The sequence below is a fragment of the Podarcis vaucheri genome (assembly GCF_965113315.1).
Source record: "Podarcis vaucheri genome assembly, chromosome: 2".
In the NCBI taxonomy this organism is placed as follows: domain Eukaryota; kingdom Metazoa; phylum Chordata; class Lepidosauria; order Squamata; family Lacertidae; genus Podarcis; species Podarcis vaucheri.
In genome coordinates, this window is record NC_138760.1 from 80097363 (window position 1) to 80118031 (window position 20669).

At 44.9% G+C, this 20669-nt stretch overlaps 1 protein-coding gene and 1 long non-coding RNA gene across 2 annotated transcripts in view; both read left to right on the forward strand.

Moving 5' to 3' along the window:
• The first annotated feature begins 2735 nt into the window (after nt 1-2735).
• Nucleotides 2736-20669, forward strand: part of RPL29 (ribosomal protein L29) — a 343441-nt gene continuing 325507 nt past the window's right edge. The window contains exon 1 of the mRNA XM_082214624.1: nt 2736-2753. The gene's annotated coding sequence lies outside the window, so the exon portion shown is untranslated. The remainder of the gene's footprint in view (nt 2754-20669) is intronic.
• Nucleotides 7129-8585, forward strand: LOC309526156. The gene is made up of 2 exons (XR_014216694.1): nt 7129-7250; nt 8164-8585. It is a non-coding gene; the product is annotated as an uncharacterized lncRNA (long non-coding RNA).

Sequence of the window (20669 nt, forward strand, 5' to 3'; positions counted from 1 at the left end):
GATCAGGATGCCCTTGAGTCCATCATCCAAGTCGTTGATAAAGATGTTGAATAAGACCGGGCCCAAGACAGAACCCTGTGGCACCCCACTAGTCACTCTTCTCCAGGATGAAGAGGAACCATTGATGAGCACCCTTTGGGTTCGGGCAGTCAGCCAGTTACAAATCCACTGAGTGGTAGCATAGTCAAGACCGCATTTTACCAGCTTCTTTACAAGAATATCATGGGGCACCTTGTCAAATGCCTTGCTGAAATCAAGGTAGGCTACATCCACTGCGTTCCCTTCATCTACCAGGCTTGTAATTCTGTCAAAAAACGAGATCAGGTTAGTCTGACATGACTTATTTTTCAGAAATCCATGCTGACTATTGGTGATCACAGCATTCCTTTCTAGGTGCTCACAGACTGTTTGCTTAATGATCTGCTCCAGAATCTTCCCTGCTATTGATGTCAGACTGACTGGGCAGTAATTATTTGGGTCCTCTCTTTTCCCCTTTTTGAAAATAGGGACAACATTTGCCCTCCTCCAGTCTGCCGGGACTTCGCCTGTTCTCCAGGAATTCTCAAAGATGACTGCCAGTGGTTCTGAGATCACATCTGCCAGTTCTTTTAATACTCTTGGATGCAGTTCATCTGGCCCTGGAGACTTGAATACATCTAAACTAGCCAAATATTCTTGTACTATCTCCTTAGTTATTCTGGGCTGTGTTTCCTTTGCTGAATCATTTGCTCCAAATTCTTCAGGTCGGGCATTGTTTTCTTTATCGGAGAAGACTGAGGCAAAGAAGGCATTGAGGAGTTCAGCCCTTTCTGTGTCCCCTGTTTGCATTTCACCATCTTCTCCTCTGAGTGACCCCACTGTTTCTTTGTTCTTCCTTTTGCTACGGACATACCCATAAAAGCCTTTTTTGTTGCTTTTAACCTCTCTAGCAAGCCTGAGTTCATTCTGTGCTTTAGCTTTTCTGACTTTGTGTCTACACGTGCTGGCTATTTGTTTGAATTCCTCTTTGGTGGTTTCCCCCCCTTTCCATTTTTTGTACACATCCTTTTTTAATCTTAATTCAGTTAAAAGTTCTTTAGATAGCCACCCTGGCTTCTTTAGGCACCTTCCATGTTTCCGTCTCATTGGTATTGCCTGACGTTGTGCTTTTACTATCTCCCTCTTAACAAACTCCCAGCCATCATGAACTCCTTTTCCTTTTAGTATTGTTGTCCGTGGGATCTCACCCAGCACTTCCCTAAGTTTTATGAAGTCGGCTTTCTTAAAGTCAAGAAATTGAGTCCTAGTATGCTTGGCTGCTCCTTTCCGCTGTATAGTAAACTTCAGAAGAGCGTGATCACTCGCGCCTAATGATCCTTCCACTTCTACCCCACTAACCAGGTCATCAACATTGGTTAGGACCAGATCTAAAATGGCTGTTCCTCTTGTTGCTTCTCCCACTTTCTGGACAATGAAGTTGTCTGCAAGGCCAGTGAGGAATCTGTTTGACCTTATGCTCTTGGCTGAGTTTGACGTCCAACAAATATCCGGGTAATTGAAGTCCCCCATTACTACTATAACATCATATTGGGTTTGGTTTCTTTGATGTACAATATTCCCTTTGTGTCATTAAGCTTGTTTTCATAATGCATAGGGAGAATGTGAACGGCAGTACATTGTTTCATCTCAACCTATCAGTCCTCCAGGAAAGTTCTTAGGAAGCTACTACTGAAGTCCCATTTTCACTGATTCTGGAATGTAGAATGAACCGGTGCCCCATCTAATGAACTCATCCTCTGTGTTGGTTTTTCTGGTTGCTTGTACTGGCTTTGCCAATCTTTCCATTAAGGAATATCGCCATGTTAAATTTTCCCATTCATTGAATGTTCCTCCATCTTCAGTTTTCCAATTTCTTGCTGTTAGCTTTCTAGCTGCAGCTAACAGCGTTGATAACATTTCTTCATATGGTGCATCTGAGTTTTGATCAACAAATGTAGCTGAGATTTTACTGGCTCATTTCTTTCAGTGTGTGATCAGAAATTTACAACAATAAAATCAGTTAGAGAGCAGCTAGATCTCTTGTTTGCAAAAGGAGATTAAACAGGACATAAACGGCAACATTTCTTTGATTTCTGCAAGGGAGACTGAATGGTAATCTAGCATGAATGGGATCCACCAGATTTCAATGCACATACTCAAGTGGGGCCTTTACATAGTTTGGATGCCGCTGGGAAGGAAGAAGCTTCAGCTGGAGCCAAATAAAGGGACATTGCAAGGAATTCTATGCAAGGATTTATAAGAAGGATAGCATATGCTGGTGATTTTTGTGAGTACTTCCATGGAGTCTTCTGCCAAATCTGGAAATATTAAAGCTGCTAGCTTTTTGGGTGTCTTTTTTTAAGCAGTAACAGTTTTCACACATTCCTTAAATTTTCTTAGTAAAGTGCTGTTGGACTGTTTCTGGTATACCAGATTGAACTGGGCATATGTAAATACTGTGCATGGCTCGCTGTTGTTGTTTGGGTGGGCAATAACCAATAAAAACATTCACCCTAGGGTCACAACACAACAAGAGAACGCAACAATAAAACAGTTTAAAACAAATGACAGTCACAAGAACATCTTAAAAAATGCATCTCAAGTGTCAAAGATCAGGGTGAAGAGTTGTATTTTCAGCATACAATGAAAGCTGTATAGCGAAGGGGCCAGACTCACCTCTGTGGGGAGGGAATCCAACAACTTAGGGGCTGCCATAGACAGTGGCGGAGCTTTGTGTTCCGGCATCGGGGGGGGGGCAGAGAGCAGGCGGGGCGGGGCTGGCGCATGTCCTGGTGGCATGGTGTGTCGCCCGCAGGGGTGTGGTGCACATCCTGGGGGGCGTAGCATGCCACCTGGGGGGGCCTGGCACCCAGCACAGGCGGGGTGTATGTGGCTGCGATGGCACCCCACTGGGATCTCGCTGCCAGCGGCAGTTGTCTCCCACCGCACCCCTCTTCCTCTGCCAGTGGCCACAGAGAATGTCATCTCTGCCCACCCTGAGCTTCTGAAAGCAGGTAAAGGTAAAGGGACCCCTGACCATTAGGTGCAGTCATGACCGACTCTGGGGTTGCGGTGCTCATCTTGCTTTATTGGCCGAGGGAACCAACGTACAACTTCCAGGTCATGTGGCCAGCATGACTAAGCCGCTTCTGGCAAACCAGAGCAGTGCACGGAAACGCCATTTACCTTCCCGCCGGAGCGGTACCTATTTATCTATTAGTACTTTGACGTGCTTTCAAACTGCTAGGTTGGCAGGAGCAGGGACCGAGCAACGGGCGCTCACCCCGTCGCGGGGATTCGAACTGCCGACCTTCTGATCGGCAAGCCCTAGGCTCTGTGGTTTAATCCACAGCACCACCCGTGTCCCTTTCTGAGAGCAGAGGAACTACCAAAAGCACCCCCCACTGCTGATCTTAACACCCAAGAAGTTAATGGATGGATATTGGTATTTTTCTGGTGCCATGTCTGCAAGCTGCCTTGGGGTTTTTGTTTTTTTTAAATAGCTTTTTTAGTTCTCCCTCAACCCTGGTTTTCCAGCCTGGATAAGAATTTGACGTTGGTCTTTTGCTTAGCAGGTTGAAGAATCATAGTGCACCTTGGATTCCTGCAGCCTTTTTTCTTTCTTTCGGGAGCCAAATGAGTAATGAGGTCAAATTGCTGTATTGTTACAGGGTTTTTTTTCCATTCTTTGATAGAGTGGCATCCTCCACCTGGTGACCTGCTCTGCCTTCTCACTTTTGGGTTTCAGAGAAACAGGTGCAGGTACTGCATCCGCGCTCTGCCAGGTAGCCTGTGGTGGTGTTTTGGCGGCAGCCCAAGCAACACCTGCCGACTGCTGGCAGCGAGCAGGATCTCTGGAGGCCTCGTTTGTTCTGTCTTCATGCTTGTGATCAAAGGAAGCGGCTCCACATCATTACTGTGATGAAAGGGGGGGGGAGGGCTGGATGTGGCACTTCCAAATATTTCTAGAGGTGGCAGGGAAGAATGAAAGAGAAGGAGAAAGAAATCCTCATGATCATCAGGAAAAGGGATGTAAGAAGGCGCTGTTCTCTGCTCTGCCCTGTATTCATCACATGCATCACTTTTTCCATTTTTCTGCAGTTCGTCTTCCACTGAAAACTACATTATCTGTCCACTGTGGCAAAACTGCATAATGTAATGAATTACATTGTCGTCACGCTATTCCACCCCATTCATCTGAATGCAAAGAAAACACAATACAGATGGGGGGAAACATAATAAATTACATATCATCTTGGAATGAAAGCAGCAACACAGTGAATGTCGATTGTATTTACTGGATTGATTTCTGTTTCGTGGGATGAATAAGCGAACACCAGCCATTCAGTGCACAAGCCAGCCTGTCATTGGTGACATCTCCCTTGAAGACAACCAGAATGCCAGTTCTCTGCACACTTATGTTTCAAGTACGAATCTCAGCACCACCATTTTCAAAGGGAAGCCAAAGACAAAATAGACTGCAATATGACAGCTGTCTTAAGAGTCTGAGATGTGGAAGGAAAGTTGGGGTGTGTTCTGTGCGCACATGCATGTATGTGTTCCAAGCACCATTCCAAATTCCATGTTCAATCCTGAGCTCATCCTCCACATAGTGACAAATCCACCTTTGGAAGTGCCTCTGGGCAAGAAGAAAAGACACCCTCCGTCCCTCAGGAAGTCAACCTTCTCACCACTGGGAGTGCTATGCTGCTAGTTCCCCTGGAGCTCTCAGGAACATATGATCCCATTAACCAGGGCATCATTCTATGTTGGTTGTCAGGGATGGGCATAGGAGACACCATTTTGTGGTGGAGCTGAATCTTCCTAGATGAGCATTCTCAAAAGTTGGTCCTTCAGCTCTACCCTGTGACAATTGGCGTAAGGGGTTCAACAGGGGTTGGTATTGTCCACCATGCCTTTGAACATCTACATCAGGGGTCAGCAAGGCTTACCAGGCATGGGCCGGATCACTCCTGTGGAGATCCTTTGTGGGCCAGACCGGTGCAGCACGAGGCCAAAATCGCATCTGTGCATGTCCGTGGTGCTGGAAATCGCTTCTGTGCATGCCCAGATGCAGAAAAACATGCCTGTGCAGAAGCGGTTTCCGGCGTCTGCGCATGCGCAGAAGCGATTTCCAGAGCTGCAGAAGAGGGTCACTTTCTGGTTCATGGGCCTTAGGTTGCCAACCCCTGATCTACATGAAACCACTGGGGGAAACCATCTGGAGGTCTGGGCTGCAGTATCACCTGTATGTGGTTGACAGTCAGTTCTATCTCTCATTTCTGTTTTCCAATCCCAGGGAGGCCGCAGAACTCCTAAACCGGGCAAACAAATTCCAGCCCAGATGGAAGTTCTGTGGGTGGAGGCAGGGTTGCGTGTTCCAGAAGGAAGTCTACAGCTAGTCTAGGATGGGGTGGCACTCTCTCTGAAAGAACAAGTATGCGGTTAGGGATTTCTCTTGAACTCTGCGCTAACTTGTGGCAGTGGTGAGCAGGAGTTCATTTCTTCAGCTTCAGCAGTCAGTCTGAGCCACAGTAAACTATACCCAGTCACGTCTAGGCTTGACTATTGTAATGACCGCTCCCCACATCAAATGGGGGGGCGCCTTTTGCGTGGTCGCGCACAGCCCCCCGGATCCCAATGTGGCTCCTGGTAGTACGGGCTGGCTTCACCCTCCCCAGGCTGGATACCTGGAGGTCTCCGCCTACCTCAGCCACACATTAAGATCGACAGTTGATCCCAAACTTCATTTGCCTGCTGCCTAGGAAAGTAGAATTGGCAGGCAAAAGTGAGAGGGCCTTTTCAGTGGTGACCCCACTGTATAGACTCTGAGCCTCAGGAAGATCACTAAACTTCAGTATTCTAGAAAGGGTCTAGTGACTTAAATAACTGCTCTGTAAATTGTGAAACCAGGTTGTGATGGTCTATCTGGTATCTGGTTTACTGCTAATGGTTAATAGCACCAAGGTACTCTTCCATTTCTATTTTGTATTGCTGTTTGAAATCTTTAATGACGTCAGCTGCCTTGGGAAGTTTTGATCGGAAAGGCGGTTGCTAAATAAAAGTTTAATAAATAAGTGGCCCCTATCGCTTGTCCTTTTTACCACCGCCATTGTCTGGGGCAGAACAAGAGGCATATGAAAAAGGAGATGCTGAGCTGCAGAGGAAGAGCTCTTGCCTGTGCACCTCCTGTTGGTGTGTGAGACCTTGGCAGATGCCCAACTTTGCCTTTGACCTTTGACACCTGCCCAGACTCTGAAAATTTCCTTCTGGGAATGATTGACAATGAAATTAAAAAAGAGGACCAGACCTTATTCCAGTACGCAACAACAGCTGCTAGAACATTAATCGCCCAAAATTGGAAATCAATTAATATCCCAACGGTAAGAGAGTGGCAAAGTAAATTATTTGAATATTTGGAATTGGCAAAATTAACACAAAGAATCAGAGACCAGAAAGAAACAAAGTTTATTAAAGAATGGAACAAATTTATAACATATATTGAAGCAGACTTAAAAAATTCAAAGATCACACTAGGCTTAATATAACCCTACGACATGCAGAAGCTTTAAAGATGAACTGTGGGGAAAAATACCTTATTATATAACCCAAAACCGAAGTGGAGGGAAGTCAATTATTTACATGTCTGTTTTTGTTCTTTTTGGTTCTTTTTGGGTTTTTTTATTTAGTTACATTATTCTCATTATTTTCTTTTGGTGATGAATTTATTCTGTGTGTATATGTGTGTATCTGTGTGTAATGAAAATCAATAAAGAGAATAATAATAAAAAAGACACCTGCCCAGACTCCATATCCATTTTCAAGTGGGCCAGGACAGTGAGGGAGGCCTCTCAAAGGCTGTGCCTTACTAGCTAATTTGTTTCTCTCTCTGTTCCAACACGACCTTCAAGGCCTCAGGGCGGTTGCAAGAACCTCAGTCTCACCTCCGCAGCAATAAGAATCCTGCAAAGCAGGTTAGATTTTGGTTCGTCCTCGGCTCCTGGTTCACACGTTGGATGGGTCCAAGCAAGTGTACATCAGGGGGCGACTGGGACTGCTCATGTGTGTGGACAGGGGAAGCAAGCTCATTGGTTGTAAAGAGCCAAGAAAGAGTAAGACCTCTGCTATGTGAATACCCTTGGAAGGGAAGGAAACAGATCACGGCCGCCACAGAACTGAGGTGTGGTGCCCTTGGCTTTGCTGCCAAGACAGGTAGAGGACAGAGAGAAAAAGTAAGTGCGCGTGGGTGGTGAGGAGAAGGAAATGGGGCACTATAACCAAGAGGAGGGCAAGTGGGTGGATGGCTATAAAACCATGTGAGTATGACGCATGGAAAGATATTGGGACACTTAGTCTACATGTCAATGCCCAGCATCGATATATACTGTTTAGTTCTTTGTGTTGTCCACTGTTTGGGAGAAAGGGAATGAAAAATAAGGGGTAGGGTATACTAGGGGAAAGAGAAGCTTGTGTGAACTTAGGGCAGGAAAAAAGCAAGCGCATTGTCCCACAAAGCATAATGGATGTAAGGAACTCACTGTCCTAAGAGGTGATGATGGTTTAGACTTGTGCTGTGCTGAAAATTGCTTCTGATTTTTTTTTAAATAACCATTCTCCATTGATAAGAAAACAAGTTACATTTCAAAATTATCAAAGGGGATAGAAACTGCAAACCATATTGCCAGTCGTCTGCACCCTGCAGCCTTCCTGGGTGTCCACATTTCCATTTAAGCTCAGAAGAAGACGTTGTGAAGAAACAGATCAGGAAGTGCAGCCAGCGAGGGAGGATGCAGGTTGCTGGGGCATGTGGAGGGCACCCGGCGGCAGTGGGGTGTGGCAGCCCCCTTAATATTGGGGGGGGGGCTGGGACGAGCAAGCATGGATGACCCTGCATCTCCCTAAGCATTGTGGGTTGTGGCCATGGGGCTCAGCGATGTTGCTCATGCATTGCATGCAGTAGATCCCAGGTTCAGACCCAGGCACTTCCAGTTAAAAGGATCAGGTAGCAGGTCCCTAGGAAGTCACTGTCAATCAAAGTACAGTTGGTACTACTGGCTAGGTGGCTTAAATAGCCTGACTGAGTAAAGGCTGCTTCCAATGAGTTCCTAGTATTTGTTGCAAACAGAAACTCTTTCTTTATCTCAGCCAGAAGCCTCTCTTCATGACTTCCCAGAAGCTGATATGGAACAGTTTTCTTGGAAAGGGATGTCAAGCACCCTCCATTTTCCTTGTATCTTGAGCCATAATCATCAATAGGCACTGGCTGCCAGAACAATAAAGTCAATGTGAGCTTTTCTGAACAAGTAGGAAGAGGTTGCTGAATTCCATTACCTCTCCCAAACAACTGCACATTATCCCTTTATATTGCTTTATGGCTGCTGATTGATTGCTCCATTGTTTGGCTCCTTTCTCTATTGCTCATTTGGTTTTTATTATTTACTGTGTATATTTTAAACTGATTCTTCTTCACTTCTCTGTTAGCTGCTGCAGACATTTGTGGGTTTGTGTTTTCGTAACTGAGAGGTGGAACAGAAGTGTTTTAAATAAAGTCAAAAATAAATTTTCAATTATCCTATGACTGTGGTGACAATGGAAACTTTTCCATGGAGGGATTTGGCTCGGGTTCAGCCTGGAGCATTCAGAGTCTGGTGTGTTCTGTGGCACTATTTCTTCTCCAGAACAGAAGGATGTTTCGAGATGTTAAGTGCACTAATAATGGCAGGAACTTTAGTTGGGCTGATTAACGATGGTGACAGTATTTAATGTAAAAGGCTCTCTAAATCCTTCTGTACAACAGCACTAATTACTTTGCAGTCCGATGTGCTGCACTATCAGAGCTAATGAGACCACATAAATCCAGCTAATTATTCCTCTATTATGGTTTATCTATGACCTTAAATGCATACTCTATCCATTGGATTGCACCCCACTAATATTATTCCATCCTGTTTTCCCTAGCATGTTAGTGTGTTTATGTTGAATGGATCCTGAGAAAAGATAGAGACTTAAAGCTCCCACTGCAAGTACCTTGTCAATAATTTGTACAGAAAGACCTATGTGGCTGTTTGTTTCTGAAGACTGCTGTTATTGCATCCCAAGAAACAATCTGAGGTGTCCCATGGATTTTGTCTTGCACCCCTTGTTTCCTGCCAATCCAATGCATATCAATCAATTCTGAGATGCAAGAGATAATCATGGCAGCCCCATAGCCGTGCCCCAAAAGTGAATCTAAGAATCCAAGCATCTGTATGTGTGTAGCAGTAGCAGTACACAGCACAATGCCGAATCTATTAGAATCAGCTGGCAGTTACAGACAAGGATGGTGCCAAGCTTCAGGAGATCCGTGGCAAGGTGCCACAGATGCCCCCTGCCATTCGCTCACCCGCTGTTGCTTTTGCAGTGGCAGCAACACACTTACCACCCTCCTTGCTGGCCCCAGGGCAGCGTTTTAACATTGGATAGGTGGCAGTTTCATTTTTGATTCCTGTCCTCTGTAACCGCCTGCCATTTTAATTTGGCCAAAATGCAATACCCTGCTCTAGATCTGTAAAATGTGTTGATGGAACTGCAAACAGTGGGTTGCTCCCATTCAAAAGTGGTGCCACAGCCCGCCTAGTGCTTGAAATAACGGAGGGTGGGAAAGCGGCACAGTGAGTTTGGGTTCCTGGGGGGCCCTTATGAACTGCTGGGGGGTCCTTGGGCAGTGCCTGGCTTTGTTGACTGCTGGCGCCAGGCCTGGTTATAGAATAGTGAGCTGGCAAAGGAGGGGTGTCACAGTTAGCATGTTAGATTTGGGCTGGGGAGAGCTGGGCTCACATCACTGGTTGGCCATGAAGTTGCCATGGGCGCACTATATTCATCAAAAAGCCCCAGTTCCAGATGCAACAGGTCCTGCAGTGAAAAAGGAACCTTAGATCAGGACAGAAGCATTGGCATAATCACCAGTAAAACCTATTCAATGTAAGCCTGTCTGAATGAGGCAGTTTACAGAACGACAACATTGAGTTGTCATTTGCATACAGGGCAATTTCGTAATCTTCGATACCATTTTTTAAAAATATGCTGTATGCTTTTTTTTAAAAAAAAAGAATTTATCTGGGTCTAAACAGTAATGAAGACGTTGGAAAGAGGAAGAACACTCAACCCAGAGCACATGTGCATGTGCACGATAAGTGGTGTTTACATTGACTTCCTCAATATGAAAGATGCATTATCATTTATCTGGGCACACTCTCCACTGGTTAGTCCTGCGTTCAAACTATACCAAACAGCCTGAAATGGCAAAGCCTTGGGGAAACCTAAGCTTGTTCACTTCTGATCTTAATGGGTAGAGCCTAGTTAAAATGATCACAGCAGTCAACATTTTTGAAACAGCTGGAAGACATCTGGAGCTTCTAGCTACCCCAGCAAAAACAGTTCATAGTTGTCACCATCAGAGCAGATCTGTTCGTCCTTTGCTTTTGGCATTTCCCCTTTCAACAAAGTCCTCGGGGCAGCTAACGAAACCACCAGTCCCTTTTCCTGGGGAACTTTTGGGATTGTAGCTCTGTGAGGAGAATAGGGGTCTCCTAACAGCTCTCAGCATGCCCTAACAAACTACACTTCCCAGGATTCTCGGGGGGGAGCCATGACTTCCCCCAGGAACTAAGATCAATGATGTGGTGCAGCCGTGTCCTGTGTTCCCTTCTCCTCATCTTAGGCCTGAGGGTGGGGGCAGAAGGGGCAAATGGTTGCTCTTGCCCTTCCTTCCCATCTCACTCTAGTTTTCCTTGCCATTGTGTTCCAAGAGTGGTGTTAAGGAATCGGTGCTTGGAGTTGGGAACAGAATGGATGAAGAAGGAGGAAATGAAACTTAATACAGACAAAACAGAGATGCTCATGGCCCATATGCCTGTGGCTCAGAGAGTGGATGTTCAACCTGTTTTAGATGGGCTAGTACTGAAAATTTTGGACATTGGGATGCAGAAAGGGGAGGTATGGGGGAGTCTGAGAAATAAGGTTTATGAAAAAAGGTTATGAAACTATACGTGTTTGTATGTCTTTTTATATGTTTGTATTGTTTTAAAATTTTTGTAAAACCAATAAAAAATTTATATATATAAAAAATAGATGGGCTAGTACTGCTCTTGAGGAATCAGGTTCTCTCTCTCTCTCTCTCTCTCTCTCTCTCTCTCTCTCTCTCTCCTTCCTCTTTGCTGTCACTTTCCAAGCAAATCCCCCCTCCCCGTTTAGTTCTACTTTTGGCTGGCATTTGGCCTATCCATTGGCTGATTTTAACTGGATAGCTTTAATCTCTCCTGCCATATAGATATTGCTTTGTTCTGTCTCTACTTCATATTACTTTCTTTCCTGATTCTTTATGTGTATTTTTAAAAATATATATGTTTTACCTTTCAATGAATTATTCATTGTTAGCCACCTTCGGCAATATTTCTCAGAGAGGTGGGATGTAATTGCTTTTAACGAACAAATAAGATTGAAAGAAATAATATTCCTACGTGCAAGCTAACAAACGGGGTATTTATAAAGATACAATTTTTCTAATTCACATGGAATCAGAAGTGGGGCGCTCTGGTTTAGTCCCATCTCTTTGTCACTCACAATTGCAAACTGGGCATACTTTATGTGGCAAAGTTGGTAAAAAGCAGCGGTGTCACCAAAAAAGGAACTCTTTGGGGACCATACGTTGCAGCTTGATTTTCACACCAGTTAGTTCCTCTTGTGATACAGAACACCCTTTTGACCCTTCAAAATGCAATTGTTCAAGCAAGACACCAAATACTAAGTGGACAATGACTCAACACCACCAAAAGAGCCGTTTTCCTGCCCACAAGGGACTGGTCTTTGCCAGTTCTATTTTCTGAGAAAAAGAGCTGTCAGAGATCACCATGAGCTCCTCCCTTATTCTATCAGAATGGCATTGGCGCTCACCTGAATAAAAGCCCTGGATACTGTAGCTTACCTGACCCCACAGTGGCACAGAATTGGTTCGAACCAGGACCTCATGACTTTTGATCTGCCAAGGTGAGCATTGTCCACCAGCATTCATATGCTGGGACCTGCCAGACCACTCCAAGCAGGGAACAAAAACAGAGTCTTTATCAGGCCTCTGTAGCCACCATACATGGCTGGTGGGCTCCATTTGGCCTGGTCAGTCACAGCTTGAGTAGCCCTGGTTTGAAAGGCTGGTGCTGCCTGCTCACTTATTCCCATGCCCCCTTCCCTGTTTCTCTGGTGCAAATTTATTTTCCACGGGAAACCGGTTTGAGATGATCTAGCAGACAATAGGAGAACAAGGCCGATGGATGAAAGAACAGGAGGCAAGGGAGGCGGGGGATGACGGCAGTGTCTCAAGGCTATAAACCGTTTGCAGGAATGCAATAAACTCCACCTGTAGACAAAACACTATCCATGTGTTTACTCCAAGATCTGGAGTTTTATCGCTTCCACGTTTGTTTCACGGCCTGTTATGGTCTGTGTTTGAAGTGAGGGAGGAAATGAATACCTGGTGACTTGACATATTTCCACCCTGCCTCTCACGCTGAAAGACAACAACACATCACATTCATGGAGCTGCAGTAAATGGAGAAACTCTCTCACTCCATTAAATCAATTTCCTTGTGCTTCAGTCTAGAATCACATGTTCACCAGAACCATGGAACGTTTTGGCTTTGGGCACTTTGCTAGGCATAAAAAATAATTCAGCTGAAGTGGCTCTCCCAGCAAGAAAGAGTGGGATGCTTTGAAATGAAGGAAATCCAAGAACCTCCATATGGTGGTTTGCACTAAGATATATACAATGAATTGCCATTAATTTCAACGAAATTTGCTTCCTTAAGGTTACCTACAGTGGACCAAGACAAAATTCACCTGTGTAGCAGAGAGAGAGGAGAGAGGAAAAAAATCTCTGGTAGTCTTTCTTAGCCTCACCAGTTTTCCACCCTGAGCTACAGCCTCTCACACGCAATGCTTCATGGTTCTGACTGGAATCTTGGATCATGAACATGAGGCTAATAAACAACAGATGTGAAACTGTCTTTGGGATTTGGTCTTCTAAACATCATTTCCTTCTCAGGTAAACCAGTCCGTCAAATCCTGGCCAAATACATTGAGTGTGTTTGTTTGTTTTAGTATTTGGAAAGCCACAAATAACAAACCACCTATGCACATGCCCCATTTTGTTCCATGGGACTTCTTTTTCAGTAAATGGCGGTAGGATTACTGCCTGAGCACTTGCAGAGATGGACCTTGGGGTCTCAAATTTCAGCGGCACCCTGTGCGACACCAAAATTTGGCACACACACCCCTACCTCTCGCCTTCCATTCTACATCATAGCTGCGGTGCCTGCTGTACTGCCCCCAAGGCTTTGCTCCCAGTGTGACTGAACTTTAGCAAATGCAGACAAGCTTCATTGTGGGCATTTTGACCCCCATCACACTAAAATACGTCTGGGGCATCTATCTCTCACTTGGTTATTTGCTGAGAGAGTTCAGAAAATGCTGATCTCAGTCGATTTGCAAAATTACTGTGAACCAGGGCAGGCGAGATCACATGTGCCACTTACTCTTTGCTTCTACCTGTCATTTCACACCAGCTGGGAGGTCTCCTTGTCTATCTCATTTAAAGAATAAAAAAGTACCTGCTATGAGTTGCAGAGAACCACGGGATAGGGAGGGCGGAAGTGTTGGGAGTGACATAATTCTTCGGAAGAGAACCACAGCCACTTTGCTTCTTCCTTTACCAATAGAATTTGCCCATTGTTTCTTTCGTACTGTTTGTATTTATGTGACAGGCGTCTAAAGGAACCTCCTGCTGCAAATCAAGGGGTGGTGAAAGCCCATTGTCAGGGTTACTTCCAGATCCGAGCTCACAGAGGATCACGCTAGCCAGCGATCGTTAAATAAAAGTCTTTATTGAGTTACAGTCTCCATTCTCGAGCTGCTGCGTGCAACCCTACGTCTTATGCTTAGATCGGTGAAGCTCCGTCTGAGTCTCCGCCCCTTGCGCACCAACTTAATATCCTAGCCCTGCTCCACCTTTTCCGCCTGACAGTTCTCCTCTGGGTCCCTCTGCCCCCCTGGGTCTCTTACTTCCGGGATTCTTCTGACGCTGACCCCCCTGACTCTCCTGTCTCCTTGCGCCGGGCTTTAGGACCTGGCTCCCTTTCCGGGCTGCCTACTGCGCCACCTTCCTGTGCATTTGAACTTGGCGCGCGCACCCAACCTTCCACTTTCCGTCTAACCGTCACTTCGCTCCCCGATGAAGGTGTGGCCACTCCTGACTCGTGCCCTCCCTCCTGTTGCGAGCTGCCAGCGCTTGATCCCTGGCGCTCTTCCTCTTTCCTACTCTCCGGCGGTGACGCTGGTCCCGATTTCCAACTGCTCTCCTCTGAGTCCCCTCTGGCTCTATCTTCCTGGGGTGTCCCCCTAGTCTCCCCCCTTGCCCTGGCCACTGGTGCTCCTTTTTGTGAATCTTCTGATTCACTGGAAAGACTCGGAGATCTCGGGTCGTCGTCATCACTCATCCTTTCTTCTGCCTCCTCCCCCTCGCTCTCTGTTTCCTCCCTTGCCCTCGCCTCTGCTCCTGAACCCCTGACACCCATGAAGGACTTTCATATCAGCACAGGGTGCCAGATTGTTGCAGAATCCCTCCCCCTGCCTCCTTACCTCACTGTGGTGAGCCAAGCATCCCCATAGCCTGCGCATGCAGAACAGGGCTGCCAGAGACCACGGGGAGAATTGTACAAGGCTTTTTGTCACAGAGACCAGATGGTAGGCTACAACACATGTTCCTTCTCCCAAAGGCCCTTCCAGAAGGGGGAGCTTAAGGGCTTCACTGTGTCCTGTGGAAATTCCTTCCCACAAGGGCAGTTCAGCTGGTCTGGCAATCACTGCCTTGGAGGTCATGCAAAGCCATGTCTCTGTATGATGCGATTTACAAGACACAGTAAGAGACTGATGCATATTTAATATATTAATATATTATTTGGCCTGGATACGAAACATGATGAATTATAATTTAGGCCAATGGGCTGCATCCGCATGGAATAACATATACAATTTATACTAGACAAATATTCATGGCCAGGCAACAGTCAGGCAAATATCAAATATGAACAAACAACTTATGCATTAAGTTTAACATGCAGTTTTTCCAAGAGCAATAAAACGTACAGTGGTACCTTGTTTTTTGAATGTAATCCGTTCCGGAAGACCGTTTGAGTTCTGAAACGTTCGAAAACTGAAAACTCAGTACAGAAGCCTCAAAATGGAAAACTCAATACAGAAAACTCAGTACGGAAGCCGTGTTTCCGATTTGACTTCTGAGGTACATTTGAAAACCGAAGCATTTCCTTCCAGGTTTATGGCGTTTGAAAACCGAAATGTTCGTCAACTGAGACGTTTGAAAACCGAGATACCACTGTATTTGAAACCACACTCTTGCACCAGTACTGCGGACTAAATGTCTTCTACATAAGGCTGGCCAAGCATACTCCAGGGATGGTCCATGTAGGACTCACAGGCTCCTGCAGAGGCCTTCCTAGTGCTTACTGGGTTCCCTGGGATGAAGAATTGACTGTTAAACCACTCTGAGAATTGTAGTTCTGTGAGGGGAATAGAGGGTCTCCTGACAACTCTCTACCCCCCTTAGGAAATGACACTTCCCAGGAATTTTGGATGAAGCCACAACCGTTTAAATGGGCATGATGCTACTTTAAATGCACAGTGCAGATAGGGCCTAGGTGTAACATGTAGCCTGACCTGAAAACTGGGTATACTACATTGCTCATGATATAATTGTATAGGCACTCCTGGATTTATAAGTCTTGTGTGCCCCCGCTCCCTGGTTGAACTGATGGGTAACCACAAAAAAGCTTCAATCAAAAAAAAGCTGACAAAAAGAAAGCTCTTTGAATAAAGTGACTAATAAAGCTAGTCAAACAAAAGGGTGCTATATTGGATTTTCCTGTGCATAATAAGAGTCAAAAGCCTTCAGGCTCCATCCCGCCTGGGAGCCCAAACAAGAAGAAAGCAGCTCTCAGCTTTGTTCCAGGCGTAGCATGGATCATATGGAGGCAATGAACATATCATCTAGGCAAAAAAATATCTAAGGATGGATGCTGCCTTCTGATGAAAGGGCTACATCAGCAGCCCACTGAAATAAAGAGAAGCTGGATCAGGTCCAACATGCCTGGGCAGCACATGATAAGACCGAAATGAGCCATGAATTGCCTCAGCCACAGCTTCTTGCTTGGAGGGATGGTATTCCATCTGGAAGCCATGTGTGTGATGGGGGAAAGCTCGGAAGCTACAGAGAGAGACAGCATCAAACTCTGTACGAGGTCCTGGGTTTATGTTACCTTTTGGAGAATGGACAAAGTTCACCTACCTCTGCCATGGGGATTTTGTTCATGGAATTACCTATGAAATGGCAGCACCAGGTTAATTCGGACCCTACCATTTGTGCAAACTACCATGAAAACCATGATGATGCACACCTGCGGGTGGCTTTGCTCTAGGATCAAAGTCAGAGGGAAGCCCCGTCCCTCCTGCCTATGTGTTGATGGGATGTCTTGATCCTGGAAAACCATAAATATTCCCAGGGCAGCTATCAGCCCATAATAGATTATTGGGAAATTGTGCTTCTGAATTCTCATGCCCTTTATTGCTCCCTACCCTTTGGGCTGATTGGCTGGTGCATGTTATTGTCCCCAGTCATCCAATCACCACCCCAAACAGTTCACAGGCATTCACAATGGCAGCAGCCCCTCTTGGATTTCTACTACTTGCAATTGCATCAGCCGTGCTGCTGTCCTGAGCCTTTGATAGTAGCCAAGAAGGGCTTAACTGTGTGAATCCAAAACTGTCAGTAATGCCACAAAATGGATAGGATCACCACTATCTGACATTCAGTCAGACCCAGATATAAGATCGTAGCTATCCTGTTATAGTTTATTTGAAAGTTTGGATAGAAATAACATAAGCAATAAATGTCTGCCTGAGTTACTGGAGACCCAGCTTAAGGGCTGGTTCAGAATGCCAGTTCCTGGAATGGTACAGTCCTCTAAACACAACTGTACCCCCTCAGATTTCATGTGGGAAAGATGCCATGCCCCACATGAAATATTTGCATTTCTGATGCATTAGGCCCAAAGCCTTCTTTCTGGAACATAACACGTTCATATGGAAAAAATAAAATAAATAAATAAATTGTCCAGTAGCACCTTAGAGACCAACTAAGTTTGTTCTGGGTATATGTTTTTGTGTGCATGTGTACCTGAAGAAGTGTGCATGAACACGAAAGCTTATACGCAGAACAAACTTAATTGGTCTCTAAGGTGCTACTGGACAATTTTTAAATTTATTTTGACTGTGTCAGACCAACAGGGCTACCTGCCTGAATCTACTTTCATATGCGACACAGTTTTGATGTGGGAAAACGTTTTACAATATGCAAAGCCTATGTAAAATTTGAAGTGGAAGAGTCACTTGAGAAGACTGTACCATGCCAGAAACTGAATGTATGTATTAGCCCTAGATATAATTCTACAAGAGCTTTCTTTCCTTCAGTCAGGGTCGGGATGTGTGTTCTGTTCTTCAAGGCTGAGCTGCACATCTTTGTTCTTCCACTTTTATTTTTATTTTTTAAAGGCCCTATCAGTTTGTGAGAACTGGGGGGCTAGAGTATGAATGAGAAACTAAAGTCATAAGACGAGAGTCAGGATCCAGTGGTGAGCTTTTGAGAAGCCCCAGCATCTTCCTCCCAGAACTTGAGAGATGTGCTCCTGTCCTCTGTAAAGCCTTCTCATTGCACCCCTGCAATCACAGCCATTGTTCCAAAGCCTTTTGTCTCAATAGTCATAAACAAGGTGAATAAACTTGCCCACAGGTAAAATAAATACAAGGTACCCACTGGACTAATATTTGTTGAGCTGTACAGAGCGAACACTCCCTCCTTCCAGGAATTATACATTATCCGGCAAGTCTTTTCTTTTCCACATATAGCTTCCCTTTTGACCTACAAAAGCCACATCAGATTGTCCTCATGGCAATTAGTCAGGACAGCCAGGTGAACAGACGCTCGTGACAATGAGTGTCCCTAAAGTTCCCAGTGATTGTTAGCCAAAGGTCACCTGACTTGTGGCGATTACCACTTCTCCTTTAACATGACAGCTTCCTGCACAAGGCAACTGGGCAACCTGATTCATCTGCCAGAAGCAGAAGTTGTGGCTTCCCTTCCCAACCCAACGCACCTTATGCATTTAGGAATGGATGCTGTTGGAGGGTGTACGTGCGTGCGAGCGAATGTGTCTATTGGAATTATCTGAGAGTTCCTTTGTTTGCATCCAGAAAGATGCTGATTGAACGCAGAGTCCAAATGAGTTTAAAGCATTGCATAAGTACGTGTAAATAACCTTTCATCTATAAATAGTTTAAAAAAAAACACCAAAAAAACTTGTTAAACGAATGTGTTGGGAAAGATTTCGCTTGCTGTATGGCAGCAAGCCACAAACATCTGCTACAAAGTCCTATCCCCGGCTCTGAATTGTGGTCCATGTGTGTCTTCTATTAATCTCTGGTTTAGGAATTTTGATAGATTGGCCACCTCCGGGGTGTGACTGTGGTGTCCTCAGCTCTTTTCAAGGCTTCCCTTGTTGTTTCCTGTGTGGGCGTGCTGCGGGTTTTTTTGTTTGTTTCTGAGAGGGAGTGTCATATGATGGGTCAGCAACTTCTGATCTCTCTGTCTGATCCCACTTCCTTCCTGAGTTTGATAAACAGTCAAAGGAACTATTTATGTGCACATATGGATGTTTGTGTCTCAGATGTTTGCCTTGGCTCTTCCAGTTGTATTGGGTTTTTCTTTTGGGGGGGTCACTTGTTCTATCTGAGCAGATCCGCTCAGCTCTCTCTTTCTCCCATCTAGTTACCACAGATTGACTGGGGGGAAACTTGCACTGGTGTCCAGCAGGGCTGGGGAATAAGTTCCATTCACTTCACATTTTTTAAAATAATAATTTTTATCAGTTTTACATATAATCACATTGCGCAACATCATATCCTCTTATTAAATCTCTTAAACTGAGCCTGATGACTTCACTCCCTCCCGCCTAATGGTTTACAAAATTAAATTTTGCTTCTTTGCATTTCACTTCTTTTCCTAATATTGTTATATCATTACCTAAAATATTAAATTACTCAACCTGAATAGGTAGCAATTTCATCTTACAAGTCTTCAGATAACCCTGCTAGTGGTGTTAATTGCTTACAGTTGTCTTTCAAATATGATATAAAGAGCCAGTGTGGTGTAGTGGTTAAGAGCAGTAGTCTCGTAATCTGGTGAACCGGGTTCGTGTCTCTGCTCCTCCACATGCAGCTGCTGCGTGATTTTGGGCCAGTCACACTTCTTGAATTCTCTCAGCCCCACTAACCTCACAGAGTGTTTGTTGTGGGGGAGGAAGGGAAAGGAGAATGTTAGCCGCTTTGAGACTCCTGAAGGGGAGTGAAAGGCGGGATATCAAATCCAAAACTCTTCTATTCTAGTCTTTTTGGAATTCTTGGTCTCGCTGGTTCCGGATTTTTCCCATCAGTTTTGCCAGTTCTGCAAAGTCCAGCATTTTCATCTGCTGCTCTTCTTTTGTTAGTACTTCATTTTGTTTCCATTTTTGGGCTAACAACATTCACCTCACATTTAAAGGTGAACCTAATTCACACTTACTGAAACAATACGCAAGCTGAACTGAATTTTGCAGTGCTCTTCTCCAGGCAAGCAATATGTAGAAAAACACAGTGCAGGTAAAAATGCATTTGTTAGTGAAAACAGCATACACACATGCTTTAGAGCAGGGGAAATTGCTTTGCAAAATTGTGCACATTATGCTAACGCCATATAAAAATGTGCCTATTAGGAGAAATCAGCACTAAAGTACTGGTGAAATTTTGTGAGGTTTTTCTTTTTTTAAAAAAAAAAATGCATACGGATGTAGAAATGTGGGAAATGGTACTTAAGACAGGAAAAATGAGAAACTGAGAGAAATCAAAATTGACAAATTTGCCCATGTCTGGCTTCAAGTTGTGTCAGATGGTATGTGACCACCACACAATTTACTTAAACTAGTCTAATAACCATTACCTCTCAGCAGGCAGCTCTTGGAGCTATAGTTTGTGACAGGAACAGAGAATTCACATAACCTGGTCCTTTGCCATACTATAATTACCAGAATTCTTTGGGGGAAATCATAGCAGTTTGATTGGTGTAAAACTGCAACAGGTTCTTAGTGTAGCTACTTCAGAACTCTCTTACTTGCAGCACTAAAGTGTCTGGCTATGGAACCTCACAGTATAGAATCATAGAATCATAGAATCATAGAGTTGGAAGAGACCACAAGGGCCATCGAGTCCAACCCCCTGCCAAGCAGGAAACACCATCAGAGCACTCCTGACATATGGTTGTCAAGCCTCTGCTTAAAGACCTCCAAAGTAGGAGACTCCACCACACTCCTTGGCAGCAAATTCCACTGTCGAACAGCTCTTACTGTCAGGAAGTTCTTCCTAATGTTTAGGTGGAATCTTCTTTCTTGTAGTTTGGATCCATTGCTCCGTGTCCGCTTCTCCGGAGCAGCAGAAAACAACCTTTCTCCCTCCTCTATGTG